The sequence below is a fragment of the Haliotis cracherodii genome, unplaced genomic scaffold (genome assembly GCF_022045235.1).
Source record: "Haliotis cracherodii isolate W230 unplaced genomic scaffold, xgHalCrac1.p SCAF_7, whole genome shotgun sequence".
NCBI lineage: Eukaryota > Metazoa > Mollusca > Gastropoda > Lepetellida > Haliotidae > Haliotis > Haliotis cracherodii.
The window spans coordinates 9616331-9639504 of record NW_027266330.1 but is presented as its reverse complement, the minus strand read 5'-3'; positions in this window follow the sequence as shown (position 1 = coordinate 9639504).

Genomic DNA, 23174 nt, shown 5'->3' with positions numbered 1-23174 from the left:
TCGTTTTATTATGGAATCAACGAGCCATATGGTGTCAAGAAATGTCGATTCCAGCTACTGTATTGAAATAATTAGTCCTGATAAAATCAAGGTTGTATATGATCAATATACTGTGCTCGTGGTCGTTGGGTGCCACAAGGGCTTTGACGTTTTAATTTCAGTTATTGATGTAGAGTTTATGACGCCTACGGAAATGTATATTTTATCACCATGCTCTGTTAGATTTGAGTTGTTTTTATTCCAGATACTTTTTGTAATTATTTCATTTAAAATACTTATTTTTTGTGGTGTTTGTGAGTGAAAAATCTGTTTCACAAATCGTTCAGCTTGTTTGTTTTGATAAAACTACCGGACATAAGACACATACACTACCGGACATAAGACACATACACTGATGGATGGTGGCGAAGAATGAAACAAACAAGAAAGGGTTTATCAATGGTTATATGTTTGATACGGGTATCATAGTTATGGTTCCGACCTTAAGTTTGCAGTGTTTCGACAGCTGATTTAAGTCCAGTTACGTTCAGGTAATATTTGTAATGTTTTGTTCAAATCCAATTTCCAAGTGTATACTTTTGCGGCAGTTGATGAACATTGTCTAGTTAAAACGCTTTTAAAACATGTTAACTTGTGATTAACTAAATAGGATGCAGGAAAAAAATAATTAAAAAAATTAAAACACGCCCACATAATTTAGAACACTCCGAATATCAATTGTAAATATATATATTTTTAAGACACAATACGTATATAGAAATACATCATAGGGTATCAGAATTGATTGAAGAGTATAAACGCCAGCCTCCTGATGTTGAATAGATTGTTAAATAACAGGATCAGCTTCGTCTCCTGATATCAAGGATAGTTGGACCATATTGACTTCGATTTTTTCTCTTCAAACACAAGACATATCAATATGGAACGGTAAAATAGATTGTTTTATTAAAAATAAACCACTGGAGACAATGACCAAAATAACATCTGGAGATCAAAGCATCAATACAAAAAAGTGTGTTTGACTAAGTATACAGTGTTCAATCAGATAATTAAACTGCCAGGGAAAAATAAAGTATACTCTTGAAAATTGGATTTGACAAAACAATTACAAACGTTATCAAAACGTTACCAGGCTGAAAACAGTCGCCGAAACATTGCAAACTTGAGGTCTAAAACACAAGTATGATACCGTATCAAATAAAGCACAATCAAATAACCATTTTTTGTTTGTTTCATTTTTAGCCACCATTATACAAGGTGTATGCTTTCGTTTGCCCATCAGTGTGTGTTCTACGTTTGACTGAGAATATGTTACAAATACAAGGATGATTCAAGGACGTGCAGCTCCGTTTGGAGATACGAGATTTGATAGTTGGAATAACCCGAAAACAAAGAAACAGTTATGAGAAAATATGGAATATATTAATACGATCTACCATATTTCAGAAGAAAGAAATGTTCTGTTTTGTCACTTAATTATGTCTCTGGCCACGTAAGTAACGTTATTTCGCGAACGGGACCACCGTTTTAATATTCGACATGCTACTATTTTATGTGTGTGTTCATTTATTATGTTGGTATTGGGTAGGGTATGCCTCTGTATTGTAGGGTGGATGGTGGATGTTTGGACGTTTGAAGATGTGAATCTGGGCATGTTTAACATTTTGAAATTTTGTTAGCGATAGGATATTTTATTTTTCCTCCAAAATTATTGTGTAACAGTTTTGGACATGACATTAGACCATCATTATTGTTTCCTAGTAATTGCAGGAATACATTCTTTCTTTATTAAAAATGACCCATGCCGACAAAATATCTCAAGTTACAGAACCCTATACTAACGTCGCCATCATCGTATACAGTAAAACCCTCGGAAAGCGGACAGTAACATCTTAAGACCTCATGTGAGATGTGTTGGACTGGGAGGGTGATGCTGATAGATGTTACCGTCCATTTTAGCAAGGCTTGAATTCATTAATCGTTAAATTGATAATTATTTTTAGTAAAACATTATAAATGGAAATTCTTTGAAATGTCTTGTTCAATCTGTATATCATGAACCTACTACAAATGTAGAAATTTGTGCCATAAATAGACGACAATATTTCGACAGTTTATGACTGACGTTCAGATATGACGCCAAAGATATGAGTGAGTGAGTGAGTGAGTGAGTTGAGTTTGAATGTTGATTGCAACCAGAGCGTTAGTTGTGAACTCAGTCAGATTGCAACCAGTGCGTTAGTTGTGAGCTCACAGTTGAATGACCGACACGGTGCAGGTATCAGACGGTTATAAATTTGTCGAAATCAACGAACGGGTAAGGTGCACGGAAACAAAGCCTCACAATAAAGCGAATCTGGATTTCTCATCCACGATCAGCGGATCCTTGCACGACTAAGGGGAAGTATCCCCTAGTCACACCGAATTCCGCGTCTCAGACGACAGGGCCACCCATACCCCCTGTACTTACCATGGAGACGACTTCTTAAAAACGGAGAAAGTAAAAATAAACTCGTTCTCAAAATACACGCTTTATGTTCGAATCTTCCAATGATAGTTGTATCAATCGGCTCATTGAGCAGTTGCCCTGACGCCCTGGTTGCAATCTGACTCAGCTCACAACTGACGCACTGGTGGTAGTCTGACTGAGCTCACCAACTAACGCACTGGTTGCAATCTGTCTCAGTTCACAACTGACTTACTGGTTGCAATCTGACTGAGCTCACAACTGACGTACTGGTTGCAATCGGACTCAGATCACAACTGACGTATTGGTTGCAATCTGACTGAGCTCACAACTGACGCACTGGTTGCAATCTGACTGAGCTCACAACCAACGTACTGGTTGCAATCTGACTGAGCTCACAACTGACGTACTGGTTGCATTCTCTCTGAGATGACAACTGACGTACTGGTTGTAGTCTGACTGAGCTCACAACAGACGTACTGGATACAATTTGACTGAGCACACCAACTGACTACCGGTTGCAATTTGACAGAGCTCACAACTGATTTACTGGTTGCCATCTGACTGAGCTCATAATTGACGAACTGGTTGCAATCTGACTGAGCTCAAAACAGACGTTCTGGCTGCAATCTGACTGAGCACAATAACTGACGTACTGGTTGCAATCTGACAGATCACAACTGACGTACTGGTTTCAATCTGACTGATCTCACCAAGTGACGTACTGGTTGCGACCCACTGGTTGCAATCTGACTGAGCTCACCAAGCCAACTCACCATTTGTGTGCTGGTTATCTTACCCTAACAGTTAATGTACAACTATGAGTATTATGGAATTGTTTTGTTAACTGATATGCTGCATCAGGCAACAAATACCAACTTTTGTTGTCCAAATTGCGTGAATGCAACCGGTAGGGCAGGACATGCTTGCCCTGTTCGCGAACACCTGGTGTCATCACTGATTTTCAGTGGTTCCTTTATAAAAGTTTGCCCTTCACGCCAAATGGAATGCTTCGGTGGATAACCTAGACTGGCTATTCTCTTGCATTAACAGATTACATAAACATACAGATAAAATGAAACTATGTATGACACTCGTTTACAGCTCTGATATACCCAATTTGCACCCGTATATTTACCCGTAATTGTACCCTGTCTATTATACCGAAGACTGACATAAGTGTTTTGGCAAAGTGGTTGCAGTGTTTGACAAGTAAAACCAATACTTCACAACTTCATCCATCCTCTATAACCGAGGGTGTATTGTCTTCTTTCTGTTGCGACTATAACCGTCGGACCATAGCAACCTTTCTGAGGTGACGTTCTGATTTTCATCTGTGTTATCAGTGACATAGTGTCTGTTACACATAAGCGTGATTTGACCGCCTCCGTGGTCTAGTGGTAGAGCGTTCGCCCGGAGAGCGGAAGGTTAGGGGTTCGATACCCATGTCATACCAAAAGACGTACGTGTTGTTACCCTGTCAGGCGCATTAGGGGCTAAAGCAAGGACTGGTCGGCTCGAGGTCAGTATACTGTGTCTGAGTGGGGTATTCATGTTAGACTGCCGCATGGTGTCTCAGTGGGCTAGCACCATAAAATCGGCATCAGTCCGGACTAGTACAAATAGCCTCACACACACGCGCATGCACGTAGCTTTAAAAGTGTAATAATCTTAGATGCGACGTTAAACCCCATTTCACCTCACCTCACCTCACGTCACCCCATCTCACCTCACATAAGCGTCATTTGATTTGATAGCTATTTACACCATCGTGCCATTTGAGTGAGTGAGTGAGTTTGGTTTTACGCCGCTTTTGGAAATATTCCAGCAATATCACGGCGGGGGACACCAGAAATGGGCTTCACACATTGTACCCATGTCGGGAATCGAACCCGGGTCTTCGGCGTGACGAGCGAACGTTTTAACCACTAGGCTACCCGACTGCCCCCGTGCCATTTGAATTGGACATAATACGGAGTTAAGGTTGCGAACAATGTCTCTACTAGAACCTAGTGGAATTATGAAACACCTTATGCGTATTCGGAGATGCAGTTCAGTCCGTTCATTCATGGGAAGTTTCTATACTGCTGGGCAGCCAAATATACAAGTTATGAGGTTGTCAAAGTTATCAAGACGTTACTAGACTGAAAACAGCCGGCGAAACACTACAAACTGCAGATCCAGAACACATCAATGTACCCGCGTCAAATACATCATCATTGAACAACCATTCCTTGTTTGTGTTATTTTGGCCACTACCAAACATGGTATATACTTTCTTTTTCCCGGCAGTTTAGGAGTAAACGATGCTGTGCACGTGCTTCAGTTGCAATACCAGCGTGCCCACGTATTTGTTGTCGTCAATATATCATCTAATTTGTAAATACAGTGGAAAACGTTTATCCGGATAATTGAGTTACCATCCATGCCAAAATTTTCTCCGACCATAATACCTTGAACTAGATTGTTATTAGCTATATACGTTGCTGTTTTTATATATCGTCATTTTGGAGATAGGTGCTTGTTTAGAATGGTCAGTTTGAAAACACTTCATTGTATACAAACTTCGTTTGAACATATACAATGTCGGACTTTCACTAACACTTGTAGTTAATCTGTCTCACATTTCTTGAGAAATATTTTGATCGGAATGGCTGCTTATGATTTGGTTCCGCTGCAAGAATTATGTTGAACCCAAGGCGAACAATGGTTTAGTCTACGCACCAAATTCACATTAAATGTGTATCTTGTGACGTCATGTTTCATCTGATGTCCATACAATAGAACACAAATATTCCATCTTAGACCAGTATGAATCAATTAATTTCATATCTTTGGGTTATGTCATTATGCGACGTCTAATTCAGTCCTTTTTCGGAAGATGGGCTTCCCGGCTAACGGGTGAGGTGAGGTAAAGTTGAGCTGAACTTGCGTTCAAGATTATTGCATGTCTCTATAACGACGTTAGACTAACAAAAAAAAACCAGTTGTTAAGTTATCTTTATAAAAATATAATAAAAAGGAGCCCAGAGACTCTTCATTTTCATTACAGACTTGCATGGGCTGTATTGGATATATTTGTATCAGGGTCTGTAAGACAGGCTATAACGACGTGTATGCACGTGTGTGTGTGGCTGCTTGTACTAGTCCGGACTGATGCCGATTTATAGTGCTAGCCTACTGAGATACCATGCCGCAGTTTAACATGAATACCCCGCTCAGACACAGTATACTGACTCCGAGCCGACCAGTCCTTGTTTTAGCCCACTGAGATACCATGCCGCAGTTTAACATGAATACCCCACTCAGACACAGTATACTGACTCCAAGCCGACCAGTCCTTGATTTAGCCCCTTAATGCCGAGCACGAAGCAGGATAACAATGAGTAAGGTCTTTTGGTGTGACGCGACCAGATGATCGAACCTCGTTATGTACGGAAGCCTTATAAATACAGAACATCGTTTGTGCGGAAGTCGCGTTATGTACAGAAACAGTGTTGGTACGGAAACCATATATGTACGGAAGCCTCGCTAGCACGGAAACCTCATTAGTACGGAAACCTCGTTTGTATGTAAACCGCCCTCCAGACGATTGCTTTTAAGAATCACTATGTAGGATTAAAGGGAGGTTACTACGTAACCATGATTTGTTAATCCGCCTTTGCGTTAATCCGGACAATCTCCCTTGGAACAGTACAGTCCGGATCAGTAGTGTTCACGATTTTTGAGAATGGATGAACTGTGAACTGTTGGTATTGGTTGTCAAACACTGTCAAACATTGTAGCCACACTGTTGTCAATCTTCGGGTCAATATACATGGTACATTTACGGGGTACGTATACCGGCGAAAAGTGGGTATGTCAGAGGTATGGTGTGTCAAACACGCAATGTTTCCTTTTATCAGTTGATTAGTAATATAAGCGACATAACCCTTTCCAAAATCTCTACTACAAGCAGTGTGCATTGTACGATTGTACGACTACAGCATAAGCATGTGATCATGTGATCATGTGATTGTGAGTCACAAGTGATGATACCAGGTGTTCGCGAAAAGGTGTCCCTGTATCATGGGTGACATCAGTCACAACACATGCAAAGGCAAGTCAAGTGATCACCTGAAAAATATATAGAAAATATTGTACAAGACAAATTAGGGACATGCATCGGACATATTTTTTATCACTCATTCGTCAAATTGGAAATGTCGTCCATCTGTCTATCATAAACCACTCAATCCTAATCATAACTGCGCGTATTCAGCATCCCATCCGTGCCGCAAAAGGCGACAATGCTTGTCGTAAGAGGCTACTAATGGGATCGGGTGGTCAGGCTCGCTGACTTGGTTGATGCATGTCATCGTATCCCAGTTGCGTGAATCGATGCTCATGATATCCATCACCGGACTGTTTGGTCCAGACTCAATCATTTGAAGAACTCTGTTATAAAGTTGCTCAATACATCCTGCACTTTGTTATAAAGTTCTCAATACATTCTTCACTTTGTTATAACGTTTCTCAATACATCCTGCACTTTGGTATAAAGTGTCTCAATTCATCCTGCACTTTGGTATCAAGTTTCTCAATACATCCTGCAGTTTGTAATATAATTGCTCAATTCATCCTGCACTTTATTATAAAGTTCCCAATACATTCTGCACTTTGTTATAACGTTTCTCAATACATCCTGCACTTTGGTATAAAGTGTCTCAATTCATCCTGCACTTTGTTATAGGGGCGGTCGGGTAGCCTGGTAGTTAAAGCGTTCGCTCGTCACGCCGAAGACCCGAGTTCGATTCCCGACATGGGTACAATGTGTGAAGCCCATTTCTGGTGTGCCCCGCCGTGGTGTTGCTGGAATATTGCTAAAAGCGGCGTAAACCCATACTCACTCACTCACTCACTTTGTTATAAAGTTTCTTTATATATCCGTCACTTTTGTTATAAAGTTTCTCAATATACCCTGCACTTTGTTATAAAGTTTGTCATTATATCCTGTACTTTGTCATAAAGTTGCTCAATTCATCCTGCACTTTGTTATAAAATTTCTTACTATATTCTGCACTTTGTTATAAAGTTGCTCAATACACCCTGCACTTTGTTATGAAGTTTCTCAATATACCCTGCACTTTGTTATGAAGTTTCCCAATATGTCCTTCACTTTGTTATAAAGTTTCTCAATATACCCTGCACTTTGTTATAAAGTTTCTCAATATGTTCTGTACTTTGTTATAAAGTTTCTCAATATACCCTGCACTTTGTCATAAAGTTTGTCATTACATCCTGTACTTTGTCATAAAGTTGCTCAATTCATCCCGCACTTTGTTATAAAGTTTCTTACTATATACTGCACTTTGTTATGAAGTTTCTCAATCTACCCTGCACTTTGTTATGAAGTTTCTCAATCTACCCTGCACTTTGTTATGAAGTTTCTCTATCTACCCTGCACTTTGTTATGAAGTTTCTCAATCTAACCTGCACTTTGTTATAAAGTTTCTCAGTATATACTGCACTTTGTTATAAAGTTTCTCAATCTACCCTGCACTTTGTTATGAAGTTTCTCTATCTACCCTGCATTTTGTTATGAAGTTTCCCAATATGTCCAGCACTTTGTTATAAGGTTTCTCAATATGTCCTGCACTTTGTTATGAAGTTTCCCAATATGTCCTGCACTTTGTTATGAAGTTTCCCAATATGTCCTGCACTTTGTTATGAAGTTTCCCAATATGTCCTGCACTTTGTTATAAAGTTTCTCAATATACCCTGCACTTTGTTATAAAGTTTCTCAATATGTCCTGCACTTTGTTATAAGGTTTCTCAATATACCCTGCACTTTGTCATAAAGTTTGTCATTACATCCTGTTGTCATAAAGTTGCTCTATTCATCCCGCACTTTGTTATAAAGTTTCTTACTATACACTGCACTTTGTTATGAAGTTTCTCTATCTACCCTGCACTTTGTTATGAAGTTTCTCAATCTACCCTGCACTTTGTTATGAAGTTTCTCAATCTAACCTGCACTTTGTTATAAAGTTTCTCAGTATATACTGCACTTTGTTATAAAGTTTGTCATTACATCCTGCACTTTGATATAAAGCTGCTCAATATACCCTGCACTTTGTTTATAAAGTTTCGCATTCAAAAAAATTAACATACACAGCAATGCACGCTTATAACGGTTAATGGTAAATGGTTATGTCTACCATGTGTTACAGCTTGAACTGCAATGCAATCACCTTGATATATGCTACTCAAACGAAGTTAAAGAACACCCGATTCTTTCATGCAAGATTAACTGTTGTATATGGAAGAGTAGGGTGTTCTTTACAACTAATTTTAAGTAGTATAAAGTTATTCCATGAACTGTATAAACGAATGGTTTTTACATTTTACTTTCATTTTATTTTGAAGAAACGTGTACGTATGCTTGAGAAAACCATTCAGTGTAGACCGGATGGACCAAAGGTTTTCACGTCAACCGAGCGATACTGATCGATACCGAGCTCATTAAAAAACGGAAATGAGCGAAAAACTATTGCCGCCAAGTTATTGTCAAATATGAAACTATTTCGAAACTATTATTCATTTCACCAATGAAAAATATACGGTCACCTTGCACGCATTATGTGAACTGTTAGTAAAATCATATGTTGTATAATCGTTAATCCAAACTTAAAACTACTGCTCAAAACGATATCATTTAATATATTGTAATCAACAGTGATGATTTATTGTTTTCCCAAACACAATTATTTCGAAACATGCTCTTATCGACAGGTGCAAGCGCCATGTTTTCGGAGAGGCGTCACATGACTCAATATATGTTCCCACGTACCAGATAGCCGCTATTTAGCAATGGTTTACGTGGGGAAATATAGATTCCTGATGATGCGCTAGACAAGGCTGCAGTGACTGGGCGGTCGCAGATGCAGCGAGATCTATTCCATATTCATAGATTAACAGGGATGACTTCAAATAATAAATAAAGAGTTATAAAATATTCAGACTTACTAAGATGCCGCCCCATTAGAAACATAATATATAGACGGACAGGTCGACCTCATCAGAAAACTACATTAAATTTATTTCAGATCCAAGTACGTCTGGAACGGGGACAAAAGATGCACATGCAAAACAGGTGTGGCTGCGAAGCACCCATGTGATTTATGGTGAATAGTAGCCATTGGCTCCATACATCACGTGACCTCAAGCTGGGTTCGATATTACCTCGGATAGTTAGTAATGAAATATGTTTCATTCCACCTTCGCGTCAGATGCGCTGTAAATTAACAATTCAAATTTCACCTTATTATTATTCTATTGGAAAAGTTTGAAAGTTTTCTTGATTTACGTCCAAGATCCAGGATTTGAAGCCACTGAAATTCGGAAACTTTATAAAACAGTTTAAGTCCAGCGATATAACAAGTTGATTCACCACCGTTGAATTTGGTAAAACACAGGTTTAAAACATTGATTTGAGTATCTGGAACATGTGGTTCTGATAACAGCGTTGAAAGTTATCAAATTACAATGCAAATTTGTGAAGAGAATTTAAATGAAGTGTTGATGAACTAATAATTTGAAAACCAAAAAAGTATTTTGTTCATTAAAAGTGAGAAAGAATAACACGGAACATGGATCCCTATTGTTAACATTTACGTCCGTGTCATTTATGCATAGACTTTAAAAGTTGCTGCACCACAGCCATATTAACCGTATGTTGCACAATAAATTGTCATGTTCGAATTTCTTAATTTATTCATAGTTTATGAACGGGAAATGATTAATCTCGAATGATATACAAAAGAATTATTGAAAAAAATAATTAATTTCCACATCAATAAACGTATTTTCTAAAAGGTATTTTATTCGACGAATGCATATCAAAGGGAGAAGTATACTCTATCTTCTTAACAAAACATATCATTCTTGGATTATGAGAAGGGAAAAAGCAATTGGGCATCAAGGGTAAAACAAATTCTAGTCTATCGTTCATGGATTTTGATCATATATCTGAGCACAACTATGGTAAAACTGCTCAGTTTCGTGTCAAGGTTCATATCAGAGTTAAAATCTCCCTTAAGCCAAGACGGGCATACGGTTTCAGATCCACGTTTAAAGTCAGACACATGTCCTTCCAAAGCGTACATTTTCTATTAATCAACGAATTATTTTCACAAAATTAGAACCTTCACTTCAAATGCCTATTTACACAGTCAAGCTCAGATTGAAACTGTAGAACTTAACGACCTGGCATTAAGATAGTTAAAAAAATCAGTGAACAGTAAAACAACGAGCATCGCATTGTACCACTCTGAAATACAGCTAAATCATATGTAGATACGTTTAAGCAAAGTTGTATTTGAATCGCACATACTATAATAGAAAGTATATGTCTAAAACGCGTGTCTGGAATGTGAAGAATTCTCCTTAACACAGACAGCATATTACTGACTCTGGTAAGATATATTATTTCTATTACTCTAAATTTTCTAAAGAATTTGTCGCCCTTAATGTAGAATGGGATGTAATGCTACAATTGCATGACGCTTTGTATATCCTCATGTATTGTGTAATAACTGTTTGATCGACATTCTAGAAGTTGGTAAATACGAAAACATCCAACGTTATGGGCCACAACTGCTGGTTTATAGCATATAGCGACGTTTCGATATAGAATCGTGCTCCGTTATGAAGTTGAAATAAATGAGAGGTTGACATCCATAACGTTGAATATTGTCCTTACGACTATTATAAATATGAAATTAATTATCATTAAATTATTATGTAGATTCCTGATTATGCAGTGCTTCAAATCACGAGTCATACTTATTTTAATTTTGTTTTTAATATACGAAAAACAAATAACACGCCTTTAAAAATGATTATGATATAGTCGGAATCGCACAAAGAACTCTGCTTTTCGCAGAGATTTTGTTTGAATGTGGAACGAATTCTGTGGCTTATGTTAACGAAAAGACATATATTTCCGTTTGGCTGCGAATTGAACCAAATAGTTATATGTATTTGTTACACACTTCAAAGGAGTTTTGCGGATTTAGAAAAGTATAACTTTTTGTAATATCAATCCATATTTAATCATACAACATTGAGCGTTGAGGCAGCGAGTAAAACTATAAAATGTATTGTATTTCAAGTCAATAGAATGTTTTCGGGTTTCTAGGAAATTAATTAATATTGATGTATTGTGACTGTAAATTTGTATGTTAATATAAAGAAATAAAATAAAGTGTTCAAATGCATGCTAATGCTTTGTCGCAAATCTCATTTCGTTCCAATAGTGGGTTTTATGTTTTACACGCGTAATCCTTGAGTAACCTGTACAAATAACGTTTACTGACGTTGTCCTCATTTTCACGGGATATTTATATCTGGACATATTTATATCACCATTTCGTACCTATTAATTCATATTCATCAAATATAATAAATCACTTACTCTGTTATTGACTTAGGTTTCGATGCGAAATATGACTTTGAAAATGCTCTCACTTGTCGTTCTCTACGTTGTACACATACACTTGATTCGCACTTTCTTTCATAATCCATCTGCGTTATCTTGATTTCATTAATAAACATGTGAGTTGTTACCAATATATAGGCTACATATATATGTATATGTATATATAGTCAGTTGATTGCTAAGACAAGAACACTAGTAAATTATTCCCTTTTAGTGTCCTTTTTCTAATAGCCTTATCACCAAAATAAATCGGAATTTGCATTTGCATATAAATACGGACTTCAATGATTCATATAAATAAATATTTTATTCATTTTTGACTTTAACTGAAAAACATTTAACCTTATTTCTACCACGTTTCTATTATTTTTTATGTGTTTTGCTTTGAAATAAAAAAATACTAATGCTATAACATACTCATAAATAAATAACTCCCGTAATTATGAATAATTCACAAATATTTTAAAACTGATAAATCAAAGAAAACTATGCATTAATATGCCATCATACCACTTGTATAAAATAAGGACTCGATTTCAAGCCTACCAACGGAGCTCCCTGGAGAGACGACCCTTCTTCGTCTTAATAAAACGACTGACAATAAAAGACATGCATTCGCTTGTCCTGGGTTTATTATGGTCGTCCCGACACACCCAGCTATTAAGTAGATCGGTAGAGAGAAGATTTGAAAATAAAAACCTAAGGTCAGGCTCTTGCGGTTCTCTTTACTGCCACGAACCCTGTTCAGAGACAAGTACATTAAATGGTATTCTCTTCTTCATGTAGAAGTGATGACAGCAGTCTATTTATTGGCCAGGATTATTATGTAACTATTTAAATTGTGATTGCTCGTTCTAATCAATATGTTATCGATTTCCACAACTAGCGGTATCAACTCAAAGTACATGAACCTTTTCTTCTGTTACAGTAGCGTGGGTAAAGGTGAATGAGACGATAGAGTAATTAATCATGTTTAAAATGGGAAAGCGAATGGAGTAATTTTAAAACTTCATATATTATTAATTATAGTTAGCATTGTAACAGCCCACCCACAAAACACAACACACAAAAACATATTTCTTGTTTCACCGGGCAGCTAGATCAAGAGGAACGACAGGTACGATAATACAGTTTGTATTGCGTATAATGCCGTGATCTACATCTAAACATTTCCACAACTGTAACTCTGGGGATGATATAATTCGTCTGTTTATATTTATTTTTCTGAACTTCATATTTCAATTGTATAATCGTTGCTCATTCCTGTTTCACGATCATTAATTATTCAACCTCCAGCTTCCCGCATAAAGGGATATAACTCGAAACAAGTGAAGAAATTTGGATTGGTTTGTTGTTTAACGCCGAACTCAACAATATTCCAGCTATATGACGGCGGTCTGTAAATATTCGAGTCTGGACCAGGCAATCCAGTGATTGATATCATGAGCATCGATCCACGCAATTGGGACATGCATCAACCAAGTCAGCGAGCCTGACCACCCGATCCCGTTAGTCGCCTCTTACGACAAGCATGGGTTGCTGAAGACCAATTCTTCCCCGGATCTTCATGGGTTTTGGAAGGCTGTCTGTTGCAATACCCACACGCCACGACAGATTACATGTACCTATAGCCATATAGAATAATCGGGTGTTCCTTAGCTTAACTTGAGTGGTATATAATGGTTTGAAATGAACATTGATGTACATCCAACTTCGACTTAACAATACGGCGATATCGATGTCGAGATACAGTTTAACCTTGTTATCACGAACTTCGTTTAATCAGTTTATCGTTCAAAAACCAAGTAACGTATGGCCCAGAGATAGTCTCTGGTTTCGAGTAACAATTCGGAATACATGTCTATCTCTCTAACCCTGCTTGTCTCGAAATACTGATAACTCGATATGTTTTTCGTAGCCTACATGACGTTCACTGAATTTGATGCCGTATTTCTAACTTCCATTGCGTTGTTACAGTACTTGTACATGAGTGAGTGAGTGAGTGAGTATGGTTTTACGCCGCATTTAGCAATATTCCAGCAATATCACGGTGGGGGACACAAGAAATGGGCTTCTCACATTGTACCCATGTGGGGAATCGAACTCGGATCTTCCGCGCGACGAGCGAACGCTTTAACCACTAGGCCACCCCACCGCCTCTACTTCTACATAGTTGAATCGATTTATAAAATTTCAAAAGACCTGATAACGAAACTTTGAAGATATATTTAACCCCGAACCCAATTACGTTTCCGACGTCGAGTGTGTATCCGTTCGAAACAACTTCTTCTAAATTGCTCTCACTATGCTCCAAAACTATTAAAATATATTTTACCACATAAACCGAGAGTATGAAAATGCGTTCTTGTGTCTATATTTACAAAGAAACGATAATTCAATTTATCATTAACGAATATAGATTTGACATGATAACCAGATTATATCTCTTTGACGTAAGCACATGGATGACTATCTTCTCATCTATGTAGACTCTGCTGTAAACAGGGTAGGTAACTCTAGTGCTACCTCATCAGGTGGTCAGAGTGCGCCATCGCCATCGGCGGGGCCTTTGCTCATACTATTAACCACTTGTTTACCATGTCGACTCGATTTTCTACAGACGTCACGAGATAACTAGAATGCAGATAATCAATTTTACAGTTCATAATATGCCTTAACATAACTACTTATTCGGTGTCCAAATGATTCCTGGTTAGACTTCATTCCCAGCAACCTGTGCTTGTCATAAGAGGCGGTTTGGTGGTCAGGCTTAGTGACTTGGTAGATTGAATGCCATCATACCCCATTGCTCATATCATCAATCACTGGATTATCTGGTCCAGACTCGATTATTCCCGGGCCACCGTCTTACAGCTGGAATATTGCTGACTTATAAGGCTTACAAGGCTTGTTGGGGGCACGGGTGGCCCAGTTGTGTAAGGTGCCGCGATTCGCTGTGCAGAGCTGCGTCCCTTAGGCACGCCAGAAACCTATGATTGTGGGTTCGAATCCCGGTTCGCCCCGATTATGTTTCTAGTTTTGTCAGCACCATACCCGTGCTCGTGGGTTTCACCGAAGTGGTAAACGTCTGAGACCTGCTTTCCTCCCACATTAAGCTGATACGCCGTGATATAACTTGAATATTGTTAAAAGCGGCGTTAAACCCAACTCACTCACTCACTACAAGGCTTGTTCAGCTTGTATACCTTGACTGGCAGTGAAAACGCCCCTTTCAGATATCTTTAAAGTATCAACGTCACTTTCGTAGTTTCTTATTTTCTGTTGAACTATCATCTGAAAAATTTCTGATTCGAGATATGATAAACTTAATGGTTATTTACAGACATTTGAGTATTTAGACATCGGAACCTATAGTAAGGTCCAGAATAAGAAAATGGTCACCGTGAAACAAAAAAAAATTCTATGTGAAAAAGAACAATTCTTCATGAAACAAGGACGGTTCTTCAATAAACAAAAACACTAATTTGCATTGTGGATCTCCCTTTTGTTGTCCCTTTGTTCTGAAAAAAAATAATTGTTTCATTATCTTTTGCCGTTTGATGCGTTCTCCAAACCTGCCATGATTTCAATTAAAAGCCACACCTATCTGCATAGAAGATCAACTTTTGTATCAACATAACAATTTATTGCATATGGTATGTTTCCCATAACCGTTAATATAATTTTTTAGGGCAACGGCTGTGACGGGTACTAAAGGCACCATAAACACAGCATAATATCCAATCATTTCTCGTCTACATCAGCAGATGGATAAGCTAATTTCCATCCACGTTTCGATGAACTGTGCTTTCCCTCCTTAAGAAAAAAGTCGAAAGGTCTGTTTTTAACGACAATCCTAGCTAGGGGGTGTTTCTCCTCCTTAAGACCCAGGGTTCCCTCAAGATCAGCTTAACTTCCCCTGACGTCCCTTGTTTCCGTGCTTTGATCGCCGCAAGACTGGAACAATATTTTGATTAATAATGGTCATAATTGTTCCATACCCCGTCAACAAATCCCTGTCGTTAAACTCGCACTCTTATTGGTTCCCTTGCATGGGATCATAAATTGGCAGAAAAGATGGCTATAAAACGATGAACCCGGGTGGTATTTCCCCATGTGTTTTGGGATTAAACTCATAAATATTTACCCATCTGCTTATCGACGATCTCTTTGCAAGTTATATCGTTCTGAATTTTTAAAAATAATTTCAAAACACTTTCACGTGTGTTACCAGAAAGGTTAAAAGCTTTTGTTTGGAATGTTTTGTGCCGCCTGTACATATTGAACTGGGTAACTTGTGTTGTAACCGGATACGAGGAACAGTTGGAATATTCAATTAATACAATAATGGTGTTACAGAATATTGAAAACATCCACTGAATTAGATTTAACCAACTGATTCGTTTTGAAGCACGCGTAAAACATTAAGCATTTAGACAAACTGGCAAAGGAAAGTATACGCCATGTTTGATGGTGGCTAAAACAAGAAAAAGAAATGGTTATTCGATAGTGATGTATTTGATACGGGTATCATAGTTGTGTTCTCGACAAGTGTTTCGGAGGCTGTCTTCAGCGTAGTAACGCTGTGATAATTCTAGTAATATTTTGGTCAAATCTAATTTTCAAGGTTAGACGTTTTGGAATGATGAAATATTTCCAAAACTGTTTCAGGCGTTTGTCAGGTATTTTGAAAAATGCAACTTTATAACAAGTATATGAACATCACGGAGAGGCTGGGTCAGAAAAAGACCCCAGGACGCAAGTGTCGATTTAATATGACCCGATGGCCAGCTTCTGTGACGTGGATGGTAACGTTTCATCGTACCCCGACGGTGTGGATTGTTGTTCTTGTTTTCAGTCAGTGTCCAGACACGATTATTGTTCGACCGTCGTAATGCACCTGGAATAGTGCTGACTGCGGCGTTCAACAACACTCACCATCCTGTGGTATTTTTCGGCCAAGATCACAATGGGGATCTATGGCTTTCACACGAAGTACTTCTTGTTTTGTGTTTCAGAAATGCTTATTGTCCATGACCCGTCTTTGTCGTTGGATAGGGGCTAGATGTGAGTATAGTATGCCAAAGCCCTTACTATAGATAACGTGTGTATTATTGTCTATAGTACAATTCGTGTCCAGAGAGTTGACAGGGACAGATACCAAAGTAAATATCACAGTGCTCGATGGGGGCTTGATGACAAAACGATAGACCCTCAATCTGGATAATGTACCCATGTTTCTTAAGGCTGAAATTAGCATCAAACTTTCCCGTTTTCATCTGTTAAGCAAAGCCTGTCATTCGGAATAATTTTAATTTGAAAAATGAAAACTTGTGGAATGGTATTGTAATAACTTGAAAAAAATGATAATTGATACTTGTTACTTATAAACGAACAATGGACCGTCCTTCTGCGTCGTTATCCTATATATAATATCCGATAGCGTTCCATTTTGTTATCAAAAAATCTTATTTAATTCCCATAAATGATTTGCTTACGCGAACAAAACGTATTGGATGTTCGAGAGTGACGCTGTCTTTTAAGACGACATTTAAATGTAAATGTTTGAATTAATATTCCGGAATAACTGTCCTATCTTTCGGTGTTTTTGACACTTGGAGATATAAGATAAAGCACCGGTGTGTTTATAGCAGAGCCAGGTCGAATGTTTTGAAGCGGGCTTTTAGGACTGTGCCGTGGTATGAATATTCAACATCTAGAAACAACATTTCGGAGGATAGCAATATCACAGATATAAAGATATACCACATACCATCACGCACCATCATTTTGTGGTGTAGTTAAATAAACATAAACATATATTTCAATTAGTTTCTAAGACTGGCAATTACTGGAGAAGCATACAAAGTTAGTATTTACATTTGTAATATAGTTTCGCAAACCCATCCGTATTCTGGTAAACGTTTACATATATTATTTCTGACAATATGGCAGTTGTTAGCGTCTAAACACACATTCATTGTCGCGTCCTTCAAAAACGGCCGATATAAATATGTTTTCATTAATATGCATTCAAACCATTCAGTGAGAAACTACATAAATAGTCAATATAACCTTTTCTTTATAAGGTGTTCCATAAAATCCTAACTGGAAGCCGTAGGCAAATAACACCGCTATAGACTCAGCAAATTAGCAAACCTATCTTTCAAAACATCAATATAGCTTTAATAGACAAAGTACTTTCGTTCCTCAATTTCCAAGTTTGGCGGCACATTGTCTCATAAGCTAGTCAATTTAGCACACAGTCAAATATGAGCCTGCAATATTCGACCAAAATGTCAATTTTTCATTCACTCATATTCCGGAGTAGTGATTTTATTGATGAATTTCTGCGTTTAGGAAAACATTACGCTATTACGCGTTACCTTGGGAGACGAAAGTCTAAACAGATGCTGTTTGGGGGATTTCAAATATTCCCTTGTGGGGTCGAGTCTGTTTTTTTGCAAAATTTACTCTGCCCTGCTTGTGTTCGGAACGGGGGCATTGGTCTCCAATGGAGAGAATAAGCGGAGATCACACACACTATTCTACACGTTGGACACACTATAAATCAAAATTGTGACGGAAAACGCCATTTTTCATCCACGGGCTATAAGAAACAAAAGCTCAAATAACCAAATGGGCATTAATATTGAACTCTATGGAAAGGTGCGTGCACCTTAAACTTTGCTATCAAAGTTGATCAAAATGATTTAAGAATAAATGTCGTTAAAAAACGGTCTTTACATAACCTTTTTAATCGAAATATATCCTCACCGCCAGAAACAGTGAGGTTTTAACGGAAAGGCAATTGCGTGTCGTGGAGCTATGGTGCTTTGGGTGGTGATGGCGGGTGGGGTGGGGTGTAGTGGGAGGGGGTGGTGTTGGGTATGTCAGGGGTGTATAGAGATAGAGTTGAAGTGAGTTGATTTGCAGAGATTGAAAGGGCGTTGATAGATGTGAATGTTGTTTGGCGCGACTTGCCTTTGCATGTGTTTGTGACGGGTGCCACTGATGGAACAGGATACGCTCACCACTTTAGGAACACCCGGTATCATCACTATTGATAGCGATTCATAAACACATGCTCATAATATAGTCGGAAACGCACAACCGACTCTGATTTTGGCAGAGACTTCTTATGAATATCGAAGGGGTTTTGTCGCTTTTATTATTACGATTATTATGAAAACTAGATGCAGATAATACCCACTCATGTCTCACTTCCCACTGTGTCGACTTACTAAGAAAGACACACAAGTTGTATATTTAATACATATTCGTGTTGCTGTAATTTTTATTCATTAAATGTAAGCGAACATTTCTAAATCATCGAACTAAATGTATTTTACAAAAGATTCATAATTCGCATATCCTTGACCGACTGTGAACCCTTTGTCCTTAATATCACGACAAACTGCAACACTGACCAACCAAACAGGAGAAGAGATCTTCCATGTGTTTCAAAATCATCGAATACGTAGGTATACAAAATACATACAAACAAACTTACAATTCGCATAAACTTGCACTTGCACTTGCACTGTTCTAAGCCGAGTTGATGCACGCTGCTCTATTTTGATATTGACTAATTATCATTGAAAGAAATATCCTCGCAGTCCGAGGTCACGTGCCTAAGTTTGTGTTTGTCAGTTTATAGGTGTATTGCTTAAATTGCTTTAAGTTGCGATATTATTGGATATTTATGCGTCTAAATGCTACTGAAAAATGTGTTAATAAAATGCTCATTATACATCTTATGTTATGCAAACTACATTTGTTTTCCAAAGTGTCAAATTATATTGAATGAACTCCGAGTTTAACTAAATTTAATTCAAATAATCTTTGTATTTTACCGAGTGCATACAAGGGTTATGAATGGTATCCTTCATTCTGATAAAACGACTCTAACATCATCCCTACTATAAACAGGTCCGTTGTATTTAATCAGCTGTAAGCGCAGCCATATTATCGAGTAATCTAATAGACAACCTGAACGGAATTGCTTAAAAGGCAGAATAACATGCAGTGTATTTCCAAATTGCGTTTAATAAAATTATTTTTATCATCATGGCAAATAAAATATTCTCCTTTATGAAATTTCTTCTTTCTTTACGTAGAAACTGTTTAATTGCTTTGTAACTGTTCAGCCAAATTCCTACAATTCATGATAAGTATTTTTCACTCAATGCGATGATACAAATGTCTTTTCAATTCTGTTTTATTCACTAGTTATCAATACGTACTTGTTGCTCTCCTAGAGGGACAGATAACCATTAACTAAAAAATAAAGGTTATTCGACGAAGTCACTTCTCCATGACGTCAGTGTTCAGAGGACAAATAGCCCTCATCAAAGCTGGATTTAATAATATTAGATGCTCTCTATGGACCCCCCACGACGTGACTTCTATTTATAGCGCGACCTCTACCTTGCGTATCTTGTCTGTAAATATACGACCAGGTTTATGAACGGTTTTGTGGGAAGTGAAGTTTATTTAAATAAACCTACGAGTTTAAAGTTAAATGTATGATAATGAAAGCATTTTATTCAAGAAACAATGGGTCATTGTGAGCTTGGAATTTATGATAATTTATACAGTACCTATATGGTAAGAAATATAAGCATATATACATGTATATCTATAGTCAAATAATGTCTGTGTTATCAGCAGCAGTGTTTGCTTTTAAGGAGTTTAGACCAACTCTAAATATTAAATTTGATATAACGTCGGGGAAATAGATACATATGTAGATAGATATTAAACCCTCAACAAGCCCTAAAATAGAGTTTTAGAAGTGACAAAGGTGCATGTTGTGTAAAATATTCAGAAAGTAAGGTAGAATGAGAGGTGTGCATTTGCGGCAATATATTATACAATGAATCACCCACAGCAGTCCGAGAAAAGACAGGGCAACTCATGATACTCGCGCTGTATTCCGACCAAATTAAAAAAATTTCCCCAATGTATTTCAAAACAATTTCTTAAATAAGGAAGAGAATATATGGATGTCAACTTCCTTATTAACGTTTCAGAGTATATGCATACTTCCCCATTGACCTGACAAAGGAGTAAACAACACTCCGAAACGTTGTGTTCCTCATAATAAAGAAGCTGACATCCACAAATTCTCTTCCTTATGTGTATCACTTCTAATGCCTTTTAAAGACTTATTTTTTTAATTATGGAAAACAATACAGACTACAAAAGTAGACACAATTAGATAACAACTTCTTCATTTACTGTAAGGTGACGTTTCGGTATAGATCCTTATGCCGTTGTCAAGCAAGACAGCTATTGACCGAGTATTCGTTGAGGAAATAATTCCTTGAGATTAACTTAATCTTTCATTTTAAAAACTTTAAGGTCATGTCTATATCAATGATGGATGTGTTTGTATTTTATGAGCTTAACTATGACAACATGTTTGGCCATGTGACAAACAGTTTGGACAAACAGGTTTTATCTCAACAATGTCATCGCCATTTAGAATGGATTGTAGGATCCTGGTTGAAAAAAATATATAATTAATTAGGCAGATTCGATTTAGAGAACGAAGACATTTCGCATGATAATAGTACGTCATGCTAAAGTGCTATTTTATTGTGCCAGTACGATGTACTGAAAGACAGCTGGTCATAACACCATACACCAAACCTCCCGACACGGTGGAAGCTTTGTACGCATGTTATTTATTCATTATGTAAGAGAATTTCTTGTTTGTTTGTTGTCAATCCCTTTTCAGTTACAATTATCATCACCATCACGACAACATATTCAGGTTAATTTACGGTTTTCGTACATTTCAACACTTAATTAAAAGATTTATAATATGGGCGATGAGATTCATAACCATTATTTGAAAATGCTGATGTGGTTAAGATCGTTTAACATTTCACGAGCTTTAAAAAGGTATCAAGAAAATTATGTCAAATGTATACAAATTTATAATGATTTTGATTAAAGCGTTTCACCTGTTATCGCTTTGCCGTGTATAGTACTATAAAACAATACGTAGATCACATTGTCGATATGAAAGGTAGATAAGATAAAGTCACACTCTATTCATCAGAGAGATATTAAAGCTTTACACACATTGTAATCAGCTTCACAGAGTCGAAATAACAAACATTGCAAAAAAACACGTTACTATTTTTATGTTGTATCAGACACAATGTTGAACGGTAATGTTTTCGCTCAAAGAAAATTATGTTAAATAATAGAAAACGTATTTCAGTCTTAACATCGAAGAATAGATTATTTTTCTGTTTTCCGCTATGGAGTGAGTGTGCTATTGTTTTGGGAAACTACTGCAAAATCGCACAATATTGAAACGTTTGTTATGAATAACTTCTAAGTGCAATAATTATCGCTACGATATTCAATTGCATTGTTGGTGTAACTATCTTGTTAGTGCGTTATGAATTAACAAATAAATGTTCAGAAAACTCAATACGCGTATCCTAAAGGGGTCGTTCCGTGACAGTGAGTTAAAACGTCGCTCCGGCAATACTTCAGCCTCAGGGCGACACCGTTCTACAATAGGCAAAGGTAGGTCCCAGATGTGGTCGTTGAGGAACTATTTTACGATTGATTGTCTGAAGAATGAGTAATAAGTTAATACTATCTGCTTAAAAGTATAATTACTAAATCCTGTATTCTGTGACGATAGAATAGATCTTGCCGGACTCACAATATATAATATCAGAATGTATGAGTGTATCATAAGTGTACATGTGAGTAATTTAGCGGGTAATATAAAAATAAAAAACATAAATAAACAAATAGTTTAGTTTCTTTGTACACTAGCTTGTAACTATACACATTTAATTTCATTGAATCTTTGAATTCAATTGATTTCAAAACAGGTGAAATAATTATTCATATGGAGTCTAATGTTCTCATTTACCATATTTTATTAACTTTGTTCTCAAGTACTGGATATAAGTCATTGTAAGTCTTTAAACTTGATAAAGTATATCTAAAAGTACATTCTAAAATTCAATATAACACTTCATAGCGTAACCAACGATAAATCATGCCACACATATACCCAAAATACACAAATATATGTACAGATGTCTACTTACTGAAAACTACCAAAAATATAAGATGTTTCATTTAAATGTAGCTAAAAGGCTTGTTTCCTCGAGAACGAGGAACGAGGATGAGGGGTATTTACTAATACCGTCTTCTTACCTGGAAATCGGTATTCCAAACTAAATG